Here is a 16,750-nt window from a genome sequence, read left to right as displayed (position 1 = left end):
TATTTGTTTCCAGATTTGTGCCATGTAAATAAGCTATGGGAAGGGCACATGTATTCTGAAAGTTCTGGTTCACTTAAAGAATTTCAGGTAAAGGGAATGAGGAAGACCTCTCATGAAACCTTGGATTGGGGTAGGCAAAGTGGTGACACCTGGGTCTTGCCAGACTTCAGCTCCCTTCAGACCCAGGCAGCATGGCCAGTAGTCATGCAGGATGGGATTTATATTCCTGCAACATCTGGAGGATCACACATTGGCTGCACTGAATCCCAGTACAGATTCAGTACAGATTTATTTGTTCTGTGCTTGACGAACTCAGTATATTGTCTGACTAAGTACAAGACAGTTTCATATGTTTAGGCAAATTTGCTGTGAACTGCCGCAGGTACTTCTTGCACTGTGGACCGTGCACATCTTAAAAGAGCAAATATGGGTTCAAGTTGGCTTGTTCTAATAAGCCATAGTGAATATTGTCCAGGTTTTGACATCACCAGAAGCTGCTTGTGTTTACTTAGATGTAAGTCCCATATGAGGAGGTTTTTCAGTTATGTGTAGTCAGTGCCTAGCAACAGATACTACTGCTACAACAACAACAATCCAGGAAGAAATATACTGGTGATAAATGAGTACATTAGAAATACTATGGCAAATCAAGTGAAATATGGGGAAATACAATAATAAAAGATACAGTGGTATAAAAATCAAATCTACTTTGCTTTCAAAAATATACCAAGGGTTGTATCCACAGGGTAATTCATTGTAATACGCATGAGTAAGTTAGGTTCATTTATTTCACTGGGTCTACTCTGAATAGAACTTAGTTGGCTGCAGTCCTTGAATCCCTGTATCATAATATTGATTTATGTGTTTTCTCCCCTCTTGCAGCCAAGCATATTCTGTTAATTTCCACCATATTCCATGTTGTAGCTAGCCATTGTTTTAGCCAATTCATGTTCCAGCTGCAGCAGTTAGCAGCAGTAAGAAGTTTGGTCTTTGTCAAAAGGTTCCAAACTAACTAATAATGCTTTGCATGAACCGTTCCTTCCAATTAACCCTTCAATTCAAACAAAGGGCTTATGGAGACTGTATTATTAAACCAACATCATAGAAATCATTTTCCGAAACAAGACCACCACCCAACGGGACCACCAGATGTGCCAAAATTCAGACATGGCCCCAGAGCTTTAGTTTGCCTTTGGAGTGAATTCCTCAACTTTTCAAGTTTTTTGTGCCCAAGAAAGCAATCTTCCACATACAAGCCTTGCGCAGTTCTCACTACAAGCCAGTGTTGATTTTTAATGTTGGTGGCAATGAGGCAAAATAACAAGAGTCCAAACTCAGCCTTTGGCTTGGGAGCATTGAGCCTGGAAACAGGGAATAGATAGAGGCAAAGTTTGGTTTTTATGTTCCTTTGCTGACTGAGTCATTGCTCCCTCTGGCTGTTACTAGGGTGATGTCAACATGGCCTTCTCACACCTCCTTGAGCCGCACGGTGGGTCAACATGACATGTAGCCCAGAGCTTGAAAATGTAACAGTGTGTCTTTGTGTTCAAAGCACTGCTTTTAATTTCTAAGAACTGTGCGCAATCAATAATGATTCTGTCTCACAGCACCTTTTGCTGCCCAGTCATTCCTTTCTTCTTCACACAAACACTCCCCTCAGCAACTTCAAGCTTTGAATAGCTATTTACCTTTCTATATAGCAAAGAAAAAATATGCCTTCCTTTCCCTTTTTAATAATCCTAGGCTACAAACCTATGCTGGTAAGTGGGAATTCGTTCCGCAGGAAAAAAACATGTATAGGATTCGGCTGCAATTACTCATATGCCATCGCAGTGGTTAGCACTGCAGGGAACATCTTTCTTTTTGTAAGCTAAGGCTTTGATAGTCGGCGCTGAGGCCCAGTTCACACTGTTCTGCCAATCGCTGTTTGTTTTCTGCCTGGATTGCATGAAGCTTGTGGGAATGGTAGGTCTGAATCACTTGCCCTGAGCACAAATCACAGTTCTTTATGCTACCTCTCAACCAACATTTAGAAATTTGCAGCTGAGGGCAACATACAGAACTGTGGTCCCAGTCTGTTTTTTGATTGGTTGCCAGAAGCTCCAGCTTGTCTTCCAGCCGCCACCGTGCTTTCCGTGGAGTCAGGTGCTAATATTGAAAGGCTGTGAAGGTACACATGAGGTTATGGCCCCAAATAAGCCACAGAAGGCGCAGAATGCCACATATAGCCCTTTGGATCTGCTGAGCAAATTTGAACATTCCCCACCCCCTATTGTTTAGTAATAAAAAGAATAAACAAATTAGTTTCCTCATTCTTTTAAGATAAGGGTGGCAGCTCGGAGCATCTGCTTTGCATGCAGAAGGTCTGAGGTTTAATCTCAGGTAGGGCTACAGCATCTTAAAAAGTAGAGACATCACCTTGCCAACAAAGGTCCGTATAGTAAAAGCTATGGTTTTCCCAGTCGTGATGTATGGAAGTGAGAGCTGGACCATAAAGAAGGCTGATCGCCGAATAATTGATGCTTTTGAATTATGGTGCTGGAGGAGACTCTTGAGAGTCCCATGGACTGCAAGAAGATCAAACCTATCCATTCTGAAGGAAATCAGCCCAGAGGGCTCACTGGAAGGACAGATCGTGAAGCTGAGGCTCCAATACTTTGGCCACCTCATGAGAAGAGAAGACTCCCTGGAAAAGATGCTGATGTTGGGAAAGATGGAGGGCGCAAGGAGAAGGGGACGACAGAGGACGAGATGGTTGGATAGTGTTCTCGAAGCTACCAGCATGAGTTTGACCAAACTGCAGGAGGCAGTGGAAGACAGAAGTGCCTGGCGTGCTCTGGTACATGGGGTCACGAGGAGTCGGACACGACTAAACGACTAAACAACAACAGGGCTAGGGAATTTTTTTGCCTGAAACCCTGAGCCAGATATAGCTAAGTAGTTGTGCTAGCAGAAGCCAGTGCAATGAGTCCCATTAGTGCAATAGGATTCCCCACCCCTCTCCTCCTCCTGCCCCCTCCTTGAGCTCTGGGGGCCTTGAAATCCCCCAGAACAGCAGGCAGAGATTGTTCCATCAGGCAAGCTGAAAAGCCCAAAACTTGTCAATGTAGTTCTAAGCAAATGTTTAGTGTTACATGCAAAGGAAGCCACTCCAGGGACCCAAATTAGGGAAAGTTACCAGCTCCTAAATGCTATTCAACTAAACAATTGTACATATTTTGCTAAGATACATGTTTTGAAAGTAACTATAATTGAAAACAAGGCTGGGGCCTTAAAAAAGGAATAAATGTTCCATAGTACTCTATAATATATGAATCCTTTTCCAAATATGTCTATGTGAAAATCATTACTATCTACTATAATTTCTTTTTTTAAAAACCCCTCTCTAATATCCTTTTTTTAATAAAAAAAATAGTTATTTTTCTTTAGCATTGCTAATGTAATTTGCATCTGTGAGCTAAATCTAATTTAACTTTGGTAATATTTAATTTAATATTAAAAAGCCTTTTGTCAGGAAAAACAATTGTATCTCCATTAGAATCAATCCTAATACAAAAGAAGCATTAAAAAGTTTTTTAAAAGGTGAATGAATAAAGATTAATGATTCATTTTTCTTAAAAGATTTGAGATACAATTTCCATTTTCCAAAGGAAAACATTGTAATTAGAGGAATCTGCAAATTGAAATTAGCTTGCCTCTTCATTTTTGCCATTAAATAGAGTATTTAATTAGCATTTATAGTATTCAGGTTCTGAATTTAAATATAAACTAGAAAAGGACTTGAGTCACACTATTGTTTACATGCAAAATACCTAAATTGAATCTGCTGACAATGTGAATTAATTTTTTTCCTAACGCTGCAAAGCACATTTTCTGAAATGATGAGTGAAAAATCTTACTTTAAAAACCCTTTCCCTAATTTGCATACATATTAATCCCTGTTTAAAAGATACATTAATTCTCTTCATTAAGCACTAGTAAATGTATTTTGAACTTCTGATAATCAAGTTTGGAAACTGTGGCCCTATTTTCAGTGCAACATTTAGCATCACTGAGCTTTCTTCTGGATAATGCTTGTCTACTGTTTGTGTCATGAGGGTAAATCCCATTTGCCTTTTTAAAAATTACAATGATTGCAAGCTCTTGTGATTAAGGAGCTAGCACTCATCCCCTAGAGTCTCCTCTGAAACAACTGGGTACTTCAGAGACCACTTAATCCAGTATGTTAAAAATACCAATTTTGGTTTGCTGGAAAAGGTAATCAAGATCAAATCCTAATGCAAAAGATGGAGTGCTTTGAGGTTTTTTTTTCATTTATTTACGGTAGATAAGTAGAGGTGATTGGAATGTGTTAAGTATGATCAGTATAATGAGTAGTTGAGATTGTTGGAAATCCTATGCCTAATTTCAAAATTCTGTATTAGAAGAGATACATAAGGGTGAAAAGTTATGTGGATAGATTAATAGGTTTGTTTGGTTGGTTATTTTCTTAATGATTCTATTCTATTCAGATGTTCCATTGAGATCAATAAGGCTTACTCCTGTGTAAAGTAGGTATAAGTTTGACTTTCTCTTAGTCTCATAATTGCATCGACACCTCCCATCTACCCGGATGTAAACTGGTTGCTAATCCAGACTGGTGCAATCAGTTGAACGGGAATGATATTTTCTAAGTGGTAGTATGCCAGTTACTTGTTAACATGCCTGCATCAATGCATATGGTGGCCATATGGCTAGAAAGCTCTACAGTTGTTCATCTTAGCTGTAACTACGTGCTAAACATGGTTGTGAAAATTTGCCTAAGAGAAAGGTGAAACCATGTGCACACTCATTTCAGTCACTGGATAGCTGGATTGGGCTACTTCACAGCTCTTTAATACTTCTTGGATTATAGTACTGCACAATAAACTAGAAGTGGAGTTACAACTGTGATCAAGACCACATTATGGGCACGACTACAGGTGCCACATAATACCCATTCTGCATTAAAGGTAAAGGTAAAGGGACCCCTGACCATTAGGTCCAGTCGTGACCGACTCTGGGGTTGCGGCGCTCATCTCGCTTTATTGGCCGAGGAAGCCGGCGTACAGCTTCCGGGTCATGTGGCCAGCATGACTAAGCCGCTTCTGGCGAACCAGAGGAGCGCACGGTAACGCCATTTACCTTCCCGCCGGAGCAGTTCCTATTTATCTACTTGCACTTTGACGTGCTTTCAAACTGCTAGGTTGGCAGGAGCAGGGACCAAGTAACGGGAGTTCACCCCGTCACGGGGATTTGAACCGCCAACCTTCTGATCAGCAAGCCCTAGGCTCTGTGGTTTAACCCACAGCGCCACCCGCGTCCCCTATTCTGCATTATAAGAACTCAATTATTTAGTGTGGCACTTAGGAACTCCCTGCCTCTTGAGATCAAGCATACACCTTCACTGTACTATTTTCTGCACCTGCTAAAATGTTCTTGTTTAGACAGGCCTACTCAGATGCTTAGAAAGTTGAGGTAATTTTAATCTTTGTTATGTTTTATGGTGCCCCCCCCCTCAGTTTTCTTGTTTAATCTTTTTGTAAACCACTTTGAATTTCTTTTTTACAGTCAAGTGGTATATACATTTTGTGAAATTAAATAAATAAATAAATAAATAACTACCTCAATTTGCAGCACTATATCCCCATAGCAAGCTGAACATGGGCATGCATTAGTGAAGTGGGGTTTAAGTTTCAGTGTAAACAAAGAAAGAGTCTTGTGCTACCTTAAAGACTTCAAAAATGCCAAAGGTTTTTGTGGGTCATAGTCTGCTACTCAAAGCTAAGTCCCATTTTAAAGTAATTCCCATTCCGTTTTGTCTGAAGTTTTCTCAATGGTAGTTTTCAGTCAGGAAATGTTTCTCCTTGAGAGGTTTAAAATGCCTCTGCTACCTCGCTGCAACATTTTTGAAACTGCTCATTAATTGATTTCCAAGTCCCTCCCCCTCCTGTTGGCATTGGCAGAATACTTGGCCGCAGTGATTTCTAGAGTAAGGGGTGTTGAAGAGCAAATGTACCAGGGGCCACTAGGGGCGCATCGGACGATGGCTGACAATAACATCTCTCCGACCCACAGGGGGTAATTAGGAGGCTGTGATGGGAGTAAATAGCCTCCCTACCCCCCCCCCCCAGGATTGTGGGGGGGGGCTGCCCTTGCCTGCTGTGCCCTATACCACCCCCGAATTTGAGGGGATGGGAGCACTAGGCAGAATGCCCTCCTGTGGATTTTGGCGCTCCTGGACACTGTCTCTGATCCGCGCCGCTAGCTGCAAGAACTTCAAAAGGAACAATTAGGAAGAATTAGTTTGTTGCAGAACAGAGTTGCTTGATGGGTAAATTGGTGGATCAGATTCAATGTTAACAAGTTACTTGTCTGGTATATTGTATATTGTATTATCAGGCATAGTTTTGTTCAGACGTCACACTGAACACAGGTACAAGCTGTCTTCTCATGTACATATATTTGTGCAAAAGAGTGAAGACATGTTGATTTGTACAGATTAACTTTTGTGTACACAGGTACCCAAACTATACACTCACTGAATGGTACCCGTGAATAACTGCATGAGCATACAACTCAATGTGCACACTTGCACAGATTGTATGTTCGTCGAATGTAACGTGAACATCCCTCATGTGGCTGTGTTTTGCAACCAGACTGATATAAATGGCCCCTCCTTTTGTTGCAAACACCATAGCGTAGTTCTCGCTGATTCAGTAGTGAAAATAAACGTTAATGCAATGGTCGTTGATCATATCTCATGTACAAAAAATGTGGGGGGGGGATGTTTTGTTTTCTCCCCTTTTGAAAAACAATAATTTAATATCCATTTAAGTGGCTTCAGCAGAGAGCAGCATGTAAACTGACAAGCATCGCATCAGGCTCTCCATTCCAGAATTCCAATTAGGTGTTTGAGCGGCAGATTGTCAGCACACTGGTTATCAGCCTTGTGTGATTGTAGTATAGTGGGGCCTAATTTGGAGTCAGGAGCCTATTGCACCCCCACCCGCCAAACACTTTCTAAATTTCATACACCATCATTTAGATTCTGTATTACTCTAACGGAGTGTGCATTGTCTCCCTACAAATTTTGCCTCTCCTTGGTGTATTGACACAAGGAGGAGGTATTACAGAGGGGTTGGGGGAAGCAAACCCTGTTCCGAAGCTAGAAAGGGGATGTTAATTAAACACTGTATATTCCCCCACACGCCTCGCTGAAATATAAATGACTCATTTGTTAGTCAACTGAAATTATCTTGCCCTGAACATCTTGTGCTCCTGTGACAAGGTTTGCCTGCGCATGGAAAATCACTTGCGCTGGCCATTTCCCGAGTTTTCTAAACTGCTGTGTTGCTTTGACATGTTGTTCAAATGAATTGTATTTTCTGCTAGTCTGAGGGAGGAGGGAGAGGAAGGAACTTAGCTATTTCAGGCCACAATCCTGTATTGCCAGATAATTTAGGTTTTAGGTGGTTTCGTATCTTAAAAGCTACGTTTTCTGAACTTAAAACTTCTTTCCGAGTCACATTTGAAGACTGCCCTGTCCACACACATTTGTCCATGGTTGCTGCAAGCAATTCATATGCAGAGAGTCATGTTTGAAATCACTTTCCTGCATGCTTGTCCACTCATGTGTTAGTGTTACGTGTAGCTTGGGGTGCTGGTGATGTCATATTAAGGTGGCATGCAGGTGGGATGCTGGTGATGTCATATTAACGGTGGCAGTGGAATAGCACACAGGAAGGAATGTCATCCTCTTCACATGGGTCACCACTACAAATGGGCTGGTATATTTAAACTGGCCCAAAACATGTGCTCTTCTGAAATCAAGTTTTCCTTTGCCTTGATATTCTATCAGTGTTAGGCATCTTCTACATATGTATAAGGACAGTGGCCATAACCATATTTTCGCATCTCATAAAAGATAGGAAAATCAGAAGCTGGGTTATAGCAAGTCAGGCTGTTGGTACATCTAGTTCACTTTTGTCTACTCTGACTGGCAGTGGTTCTCCAGGTTTTCAGGCAGGAGGCTTTTCCCAATCCGGAGATGCTTGGACCTTTTGCATGCAAATCATAGGTACCTTCAGTGAGCTACAGCCTCTTCCTCATGCTAATTCCTCAGGCTAAGAAGCTTAGCTCTCTTTGTTCCTATAATTTCAGTCATTACTCCTGTTTGAATTTAAAAGTCTCCTTTATTCTAATGCTCTAGTCTAGAACTTTGCTGCCTAATTAGGAGCTCCTGCAAATTCCTAATTCTAACGCTTCAGATGTTTCGATATGCCTTGATTTTGCAGACATTCTGCATAACAAATGTTTTTCCCTCAACAGTCTGACTTGCTGTATTTTGGGACTGGGTTTGAAACTTCAAAGGTGTCCTTGATTATTCCTGCCCACCCCTCTTCTCTCTCTCCCTCTCTCATTTTTCTCTTTTGCAAATACTTTGCACAAAGGTGATTTGACTTGGTCTCTCTTTTGATCCGATACATTTTATGACCTCTTACAAAGTTTGTATAATCATCAGTTGAGAAACTGTGCTAAGCTGTTCTTTCTTACTCCATTTGGAATTTGTAGTAAGTATTTTTTCTCTGCTTAAAAATACTGAACAAGTGCCTCATCTAGCCTATGACTTCCAGGCTGATTTCATGGATCTCGGTGGATGGAATAACAGAAGGAGCCTAGACTAACAGCCTCCTGCCCTTAAATAGCACATCTGGTATCTACATGGCCCTTGTTATGATAGGGAGATAGGGTGTTTGTAATTCATTATGGGTTATGTGCAGAGTTGGAAGACAGGCCTGCGGCCAGAAATGTTGTGTACCTAAGCATACCTTGGGGGGAATGGGGATCATTTCTCAATGCAAATCAGCAGAAACCTAACCATAAATAGTGGAGTTTAATTCTAAATTAAACTGATGTATTACATTTTTTAATACCACCAGATGCCCTAGTATTTCTCAGCTGCCCCAGTACTTTGCCACTTGCTGGTTAAAAAACAATGGAAGCCAGGAGCATGATTCTAGTGACACATTGGATACAGTGCTGACTGCGCATTTTCCCTCTGTAGGGAAGCTGCTGGGAACTCCCCCAAAGGCAGCAGACATCTCCACACACAACTCTGGGACAGTGTTGTGGATAGTATTAATGTTGTTACAAAAGCCGGACTCCTGTCCCTCTCTCCACCAAGCCATGGCAAGAGCACATGGGATCTCAGACACACACACAGGGTCTGTGTCCCTTTGGAAAACAGAAGACACAGTAGAGGCTGTCGTGCTTTAAGAAATACGGTTTTATTCACATATTTACACCTTCAGTTTTCATGGAGGGAGTCCAGATCTTATAGCATGACCCAAAGCATTGCAGGCAGTCCTTCCTTGCCCCTCACCAAGATGGATCTCACCCTTTCTTCTTCCCAGAATCCCCTTGCCCTCCTCCCAGAGCAGTTACCCTGGCAACCTTCCAAATCTCCAGTCTCTGGTCACACCTGGTGCTAGAAGTTTGGCCAGGCTACCCAGGAATTCCTTTGCAGCTTATATTCTGCCTTCATATCACCAATAACCCAAAAGCCTAGCATTTATCAATTTAAGTGTTTAGGGGGATGCCCCATCCCCACAGTTCTGCGCCCCACCATGCAGAACTGTCATAAACAAGATTTAGGATATGCATTCAAAATAAAGCACCTTCATTCATTAAATAACTCCGTTCCGTTTGGACAACATCCAACATTATGTGAATGGACTTCCCATTCCTCTTGTCTGCACCCCTCCAAAAGCTCCCACATGGGGGTCATGGGGAGGGGGAACAGAAGCCTCCTACAAACAGAAGTCCTTTCTGTTAGTGAATGGACTCCACTGGATTTCACCAGTTGTGTTTTAGGTCAGGCATGCGAACTCCTTTAAAATGGTTTTAAATTTGAGCATAAACATTAAAAAGTTTTTAAAAGAAATCCCACCTTCCTGGTTAATTTGTAGTCCATAGAGCACATCCTCATCCTCCTTTTTCTTCGTTTTCATAAATCCCTTATGTCAAAAGCTTTTCACTCACCACTGAGTGTAACCTGCACAGATGTTCCAAGTATTGATTAAATACATGGAGGGGGAAAGCCTCACTTGTTCCAGCCCTGCCAGAGGTCACAGAGAGAATAATTACTCTTAGAGGACCTTGTGTGTCATCCCAAATAAGGTTTCACAATTTCCTTTGCCATTCTCAGGGGATGGTGTTGGCAAGATGGAGGAAAGAGCTGTGTGCTGGATTTATCCCACTATTAATTTGTAGTCAGAGAGCCATGTAAATGCATTATGGCACTGGCCACCTGAGCATTCATTTGGTTCTACAGTGGCAGACTTAAGTATCACCCTCCCTCCAAGAATCCTGATTTAGCCAGCTCAGCCAGGTTTTTTGGAGCTCTTTAATGGGGAAAACTTCACACTGCAAGAGCCTTGATTTTAAAGAAGTGGTTCTGCTCGTTTTGCAATGCCTATGTATCTATTAGCTAAAGCTGTGGCTCTGATGATAAATAGAACATGGGAGTGCATCACATGCTTGTACTCAATTCATCTTGAATAACCAACTCTCTCTGATTCCATACTTCCAGTTGGTCATCACCTTTCCCCCCACTCTTAGCCACTCTAATGGTGAGTACAGCAAGGGCAGTTGATTTGCATTCAGTGTTATGAATATGTACCACTTATGTAAAGAGGCTTTTAATCTGCATTACTGTACTGCATACTATGGAAACAGGAAGCTGTTTTGATTAATTGATGTGAGGCATGTGATCCTGTATCTATAGCATTACACTCTATGCCACTGAATCTACAGAGTGAGGTATACTGAAGATCACTTATCCCAGATTAATTACTCTTAAATACATGTTCCCTTCACGTTTGTACAGCTAGTCAGGGTGGAAAAGAACACTAAAAGTATGGCTTTGTGACATTTTAGTCTGATTGCTCAGAATCCACTTGAGTTTTAGACCTGCCCATGGAATAAACTTTCTACGCTCCCAGAGTACTCTGTCAAGCCAATAAAATGTATGTGAAATATATACAAGAGTATGGTAGATTGTAGAATACATACTTCGGAAGCAGAAGGTTTCAGGTTCAATCCCTGACATTGTAGAGTTGGAAGGCACCATGAGGTTCATTTAGTCCACCTCTCCCCCTGCAATGCAGGAATCTTTCACCCAATGTAGGGCTTTAACCCACAACCCTGAGATTAAGAGTCTCATGCTCTACCAAGTGAGGTAGTCAGAGTAGGAGGGTTGTCAGCCTTGCCATAAGTGCAACTATACCGACATACATGATATATGAACTGATTTGGCACTTCATTGCACAATAGTATTCCCATTCTAATGTCCTTCTGCTGCCTGCTGGATCTTCCTTCTGGAATCTTTCAGCTAGACCCTTGCAGTAAAAGCCTGTCAAAAAAGGGTGATATTTTCAGCCCCATTGTGTCCTCTGCGAAGGAGATGCTCACAGATGCTCTCTCACATGAGTGCAATATCACACAGGCAGGCTGGAAGTTCATGAATATTCAGTAGATTGGTTGTTCGTGTGGGCTTTCTCTTTGTGGGCTTCATAATTGCCCGAGCCCACATGATTTGCTCATAAAAGTCAGTGACTGATGACCCTAACTAATGCTTTGCAGACTGCTGGCAGGTGTCGTCCTGAGATGAACTTCGCCGATCATTGCTTCTCTATAGCGCCCATTTACTTCAGTGAGGCTCACACATGCTGGTCTTTTGGTCATTTTGGAGTTGGCCTTGATCTGCCCCAGTTGCAGTTCCAGGATTCCTGAGAAGTTGCTACCTGTCAGTTGTTGTTGTTGTTGTTGTTGTTGTTGTGGGTGGAGCAGATGTTTTTAAAATGCAAAGTTATCTGCTTCATGTGGCCACATCTGTACATCCATAGCACATGTTGTTAATGAAGCCATGGATTAGCAGGCAGTTTATTTCAGAATCCAAGAGTGGCTTGCTCTGCGTGCTGCAATTTCAGCAGGTAAAGTTTCATACAGCTCCCTCGGGCCAATACTGGGGCCCTACTGCTGATGCCCAACGTATAATTTGGCCGTTCACTGCGGCAAGGTGTGGCAATTATTGCTTTCTAGTTTTTATATACCATTTTTCATTAAAAGCAAAAGACAAATAAATCACAAAGCAGCTTACAAGGCAAACCAAGAAAAAATTAAAAACGCCATATAAAAACAATAAAACGTCAAAATAGGATTCCACTCAGTACCCTTCCACTCACTCAGCACCCACACAGATGAATTCAACCTATACATGCAAATATTCACCCACGCTTAAAACACCCACCTACAAACAGTCTCCCTCACTCTCAACAATAGCCATTAGATGCTGTTAAAAGGCGGTTAGGCAAATTCAGGGACAGCAGTTATGAGTCATGATAACTAAACTTAACATGCATATTCATAAGCAATGAGCCTCTGAATACTAGCAGCTCTGAAGCAACAGCGGGAGCATAGGAAGTCCATTGAGCCATCTAGCTGGTGGAGAAGTGCACCCCTGGTTTTTCTACATAACCCATACCCCTTTTATTTATTGGCAGTATTTTATTGTTTTTCTGCTTGCAAAGGAGTTGGTACCTGAGGAGGAGTTTCCATTTGTAAACACACACTGCTCTCTAAAGTCAGTAAATTCAGTGAACATTCTTCTTCTTCTTCTTCTTCTTCTTCTTCTTCTTCTTCTTCTTCTTTGAATTTACATACCGCCCTATACCTGGAATATGGATATGTGCATATGCCCTTTTAAACCTTGTTCACATCTGTAGTACTCCGACAGAACACTTGGCAATACTCAATGTTGTAAATTTGTTAATGTCATTGAGTTAAAAAAACAACAACCACCATTTAGTGATGGAGGATCTTCCCTCAAAGACTTTTGGTGGTAGTCCCACCCACCCGCAATTCCCTTTTGCCCATACCCGCAATTCCTTTTCACAATGGCCTGTCTGATGTCTGAGATCTCACACAGTGATTGTTCCCTGAGGAAAGCCAGCCAAGAAATAAAGCATATGGGGTTTAGGAAGGCTGTGCTGAGAGAATAGTGGGACTGCTTCACTGAGCACACTAGTCTCTTTCAAAGACAACAGAGTTCTCAGTAATTTGCAGAAAACATGTGTGGGCTGTCTGGATTGTCCTGGAATTGGAAAGGAGAATGGATACCATTTCAGCTATGAGATTGTGGAATTCTTTCTTGAAGCCTAAAAGTATTTCACTCGGTTTGGAACTGTATACTTCTGTTCCACGTGGATTTGGGTGCTTGTTCAAATGCAGTCATTGAAAATGTCATTCTGACTTCTGAGGAGATACCTCAAGTACCTTGAGCTCACAGTAATAAATAGATTATTAGGACTCATTGGCAGAGTAGGCAATAGGCCCAATTTAAGTTCTTCTAATTCCAAATGGACTTGATTTCAAACTATATTATATTAGTATTGCAGGGGTGGTTTTTTTACTTTTGTTTGTTCTTATTATTTAATACCCTCGGTTAACCACCATCACCACCAAAGCAAAACAAAACTGGATGCTAGAGAAGGAATGAAGGAAGCAGGAATCAAAATGGGTATTGGGTGTCAAGAGGCAAGGCTTCAGGAGGGTAAGGAGGGAGGGCTTTGGAGGACACCTCCCAGTGAGTTCATGAACAAAGAACAGCTCAGCCCACACCCTCAGGAGCTGGCCTTGGGCCTGTTGAGGTAGCCATATCTTTGTGTGTGGCTCCTTCCTCTCTGAGCCCCTGCATAGACTTTGTAGTTGAGTTGAAACGATACAACACTCTACTGAAATCTGCTGTGTTGAGATATTCTGATAATGAAATTAAGGGTTACTGAATTTTTTTTGTTAAGATTTTTTATTAACAAAGCCAGATGGGCAGGGTATAAATAATTATTAATTAAGCCAGATGGGCGGGGTATGAATAATAAATTTTTTATTATTATTATTATTATTATTATTATTATTATTATTATTATTATTTATTCTTTCACTTTAAAATGCATATGAAACAGAGAGCACAATTACAGCAACAGACAAAAATTAAAAGATGAAAAACAAAACTATAAATTAGGCACGTAGAATGAGTAGTTGCACATGAGTTAAAATAGCAAAACCCGAGTAAAGACTATTGATGCTATCAGCTCATCAAGTTTAGTTCCAGATTTGCCAGGCTTGTGACAAGGTTTGTCTTCAAAGCTTCGGTTCTGCTATATATGTCATAAAAGAAAGCCAAATCATATAAAAAGTGTCTGGAGGGTCTAGCCTTGTCAAAATCTCAAATTATGTGTAATTTTATCCATTATAGATATATTCCAGCGTGAGTGGTACAAAGCTTCCAGTGTCAGACTGTGGGCTGTTTTTGAGTTGAAATTACTTTTAAGGGTTGCTGATTTGAGACTCATTTTGAGCTTGAATCTGTCCTGTCTTTACTATCTGCCACTACATTTTGAGCATATCTGAATGGAGCACTTGGGAAAGAGGAGGGTGGGTGGAGATGTGCTGAGAAGCATTTCCAATCCCATGTATGGGGAACCTTTGTCCTTCCAGATGCGCTCATCATCATGGTATGATGTTAGCTTACTGCAGTACTAGCAAGACACCATTACCTGCTGGAACAAGTTCCTGTGCAGTTTCTCATGGACCTGCACCCACACCTGCATGTTTGGGTGAAGGGACTAATTGGAAATGTTCTAGTGCAAATGTTCTTCATCACACTTTTCACATGTCACATGTTCGTCACATGTTCGGAAACCTGAGTTTCCATATAGGTAAAGGACCCCTGGATGGTTAAGTTCAGTCAAAGGTGACTATGGGGTGAGGCGCTCATCTTGCTTCAGGCTGAGGGAGCCAGTGTTTGTCCACAGACAGCTTTCCGGGTCATGTGGCCAGCATGACTAAACCACTTCTGGCAGAACGGAACACTGTGATGGAAACCAGAGTGCATGGAAACACCATTTACCTTCCTGCCACAGCAGTACCTATTTATCTACTTGCACTAGTGTGCTTTCAAACTGCTAGGTTGGCAGGAGCTGGGACAGAGCAACAGGAGCTCACTCTGTTGCAGGGATTTGAACCGCTGACCTTCCGATCAGCAAGCCCAAGAGGCTCAGTGGTTTAGACCACAGTACCACCTGCGTCACTGGACAGCACTAAAATATTTTTCATAGAGCCTGACATATGCTCTTAAACTCTGTAGCATTAAAAAAGGTAGGATCAGGCCCCTCCTGATAGATAGCTTTCAGTTGACAATTTCCAGATTTTGCAATAAACTAAAGCCTCAATTTCCTGTGGTCTTAGCAAGTTCTTTGCTATTATGCTATGCTATAAGCAAGTGCATAAGTATGTGTTCAAATAGTGATCTGCCCACACGTAGGGGACTGCCTTTGTTTAAAGGAACAGAAGTTGTGGCTGGGGGAGGCATTGAGATCACGTACATCACGATCCCAAGCCTGTTTATTCTGCTGTGAGCCCTGCTGATTTTAGCGTGAGGGAATCCCAGATACTGGTACACAAGCCCTCCAGTCTTGGCACTAATATTTTTAAGAAGTTATTCCTGGAAGATACACCAGTGGCTGGTGTAGATGTAACACTGCGAGATCAATTAAACGTCACTAGGCAATGAGGGGCGTTTTTCGGAGTCTTCGCCCACCCTTCTCCCCGCTTCTTTGTCCCCCACCTCCCCAGTTATTGATATCCAGTCTTTCCTACAGGGCAGATGGCCCTGTAGGAAGAAAGAAGGGAGAGTCTAGCTGGAAGAGGCTCTGAGACAGTCTTCGCTTGCCTACTTTACTCTCCTGGAATCCTTCCCACAGGGTAGCTGGAGACAGATGGCTGCCACAGAGAAAATGTTGGCATACATAGAAAACTAACCATTGTTGCCTTCAAAATTTAGAGAGTAGTGTCTGCACTGGGTAATAGGTATGTGTTGGCAGGGGGGGGGATCCAAAAGTTCAGGGGCTGCTGGTTGCTCAACCACAGCTAGGCAATAGGGTATCATTATGTCTGTACTGAATGAGCCAATGGAATGACTCTGTTACAGCCATTCAAGGTTTTGACAAAGCTACAGTGCTAGGTATTTGTTTGAAAGAATTCCATAGCACATCCAGCTATGAAGCTAGGCGAAAGGCTGATTCATGTGACAATTTTTGTCATCGCTTTCTATCGTCACCTGGTTCTGAAGATCATCAGGGAACCCTCTGTACTGAACAAACACCTGAGTGTGAGTTAACATGATGTGTAAATATCCTCAGATGTTATATGACCATAAATCAGTTACTCCTCCATGTACACATGGTCTCTGTCACACATCTTTTCTTTTTAAGATTCATTTTTGTGATGCTACTTCCCCACATGTGGCAGATGGTAGGTTTTTGTCTTACATGCTGTTCTTCTGATAAATAATATCAGAAGCCTAGTTACAGCTAAGCTTAGAATTGCTCAAAACTGGAAGATGGACATGTCAGTATTTAAAAGACAATAGTTCAAACTATTTTGGTCCTGTTTAGATCAGGATAAGCCAAAATCAGGCTAACTTGGTGGAATGTTTGTTAACCTGGCCATTTTTTCTTAGTTACACTGGACCTCCAAACAAGGTTCAGTGTTAAACATAAGATGATCAATTTGTATCAGACTAGCTTTGTTATTAATAAATGTGACTCTTACACAGAACAACTGGAGGGATGGAAGCGGTGTGGGATTATTACTTTTTTCCTTCTTGTTG

The 16,750-nt window shown here is 41.8% G+C and overlaps 2 protein-coding genes across 8 annotated transcripts in view; one reads left to right on the top strand and one right to left on the bottom strand.

Moving 5' to 3' along the window:
- The window catches only part of LOC308471644 (uncharacterized protein), an 88,264-nt gene that overhangs the window by 3,547 nt on the left and 67,967 nt on the right, over positions 1–16,750 (bottom strand). The gene's annotated exons all lie outside the window — the stretch shown is intronic.
- PTPRG (protein tyrosine phosphatase receptor type G) overlaps positions 1–16,750 on the top strand; it is a 542,845-nt gene that overhangs the window by 471,065 nt on the left and 55,030 nt on the right. The window lies entirely within an intron of this gene.

This window comes from Podarcis pityusensis, assembly GCF_964106645.2.
Source record: "Podarcis pityusensis genome assembly, chromosome: 2".
NCBI classification, from domain to species: Eukaryota; Metazoa; Chordata; class Lepidosauria; order Squamata; family Lacertidae; genus Podarcis; species Podarcis pityusensis.
Note: the sequence above shows the minus strand (reverse complement) of the source record. Positions and strands in the feature narration are given on the sequence as shown.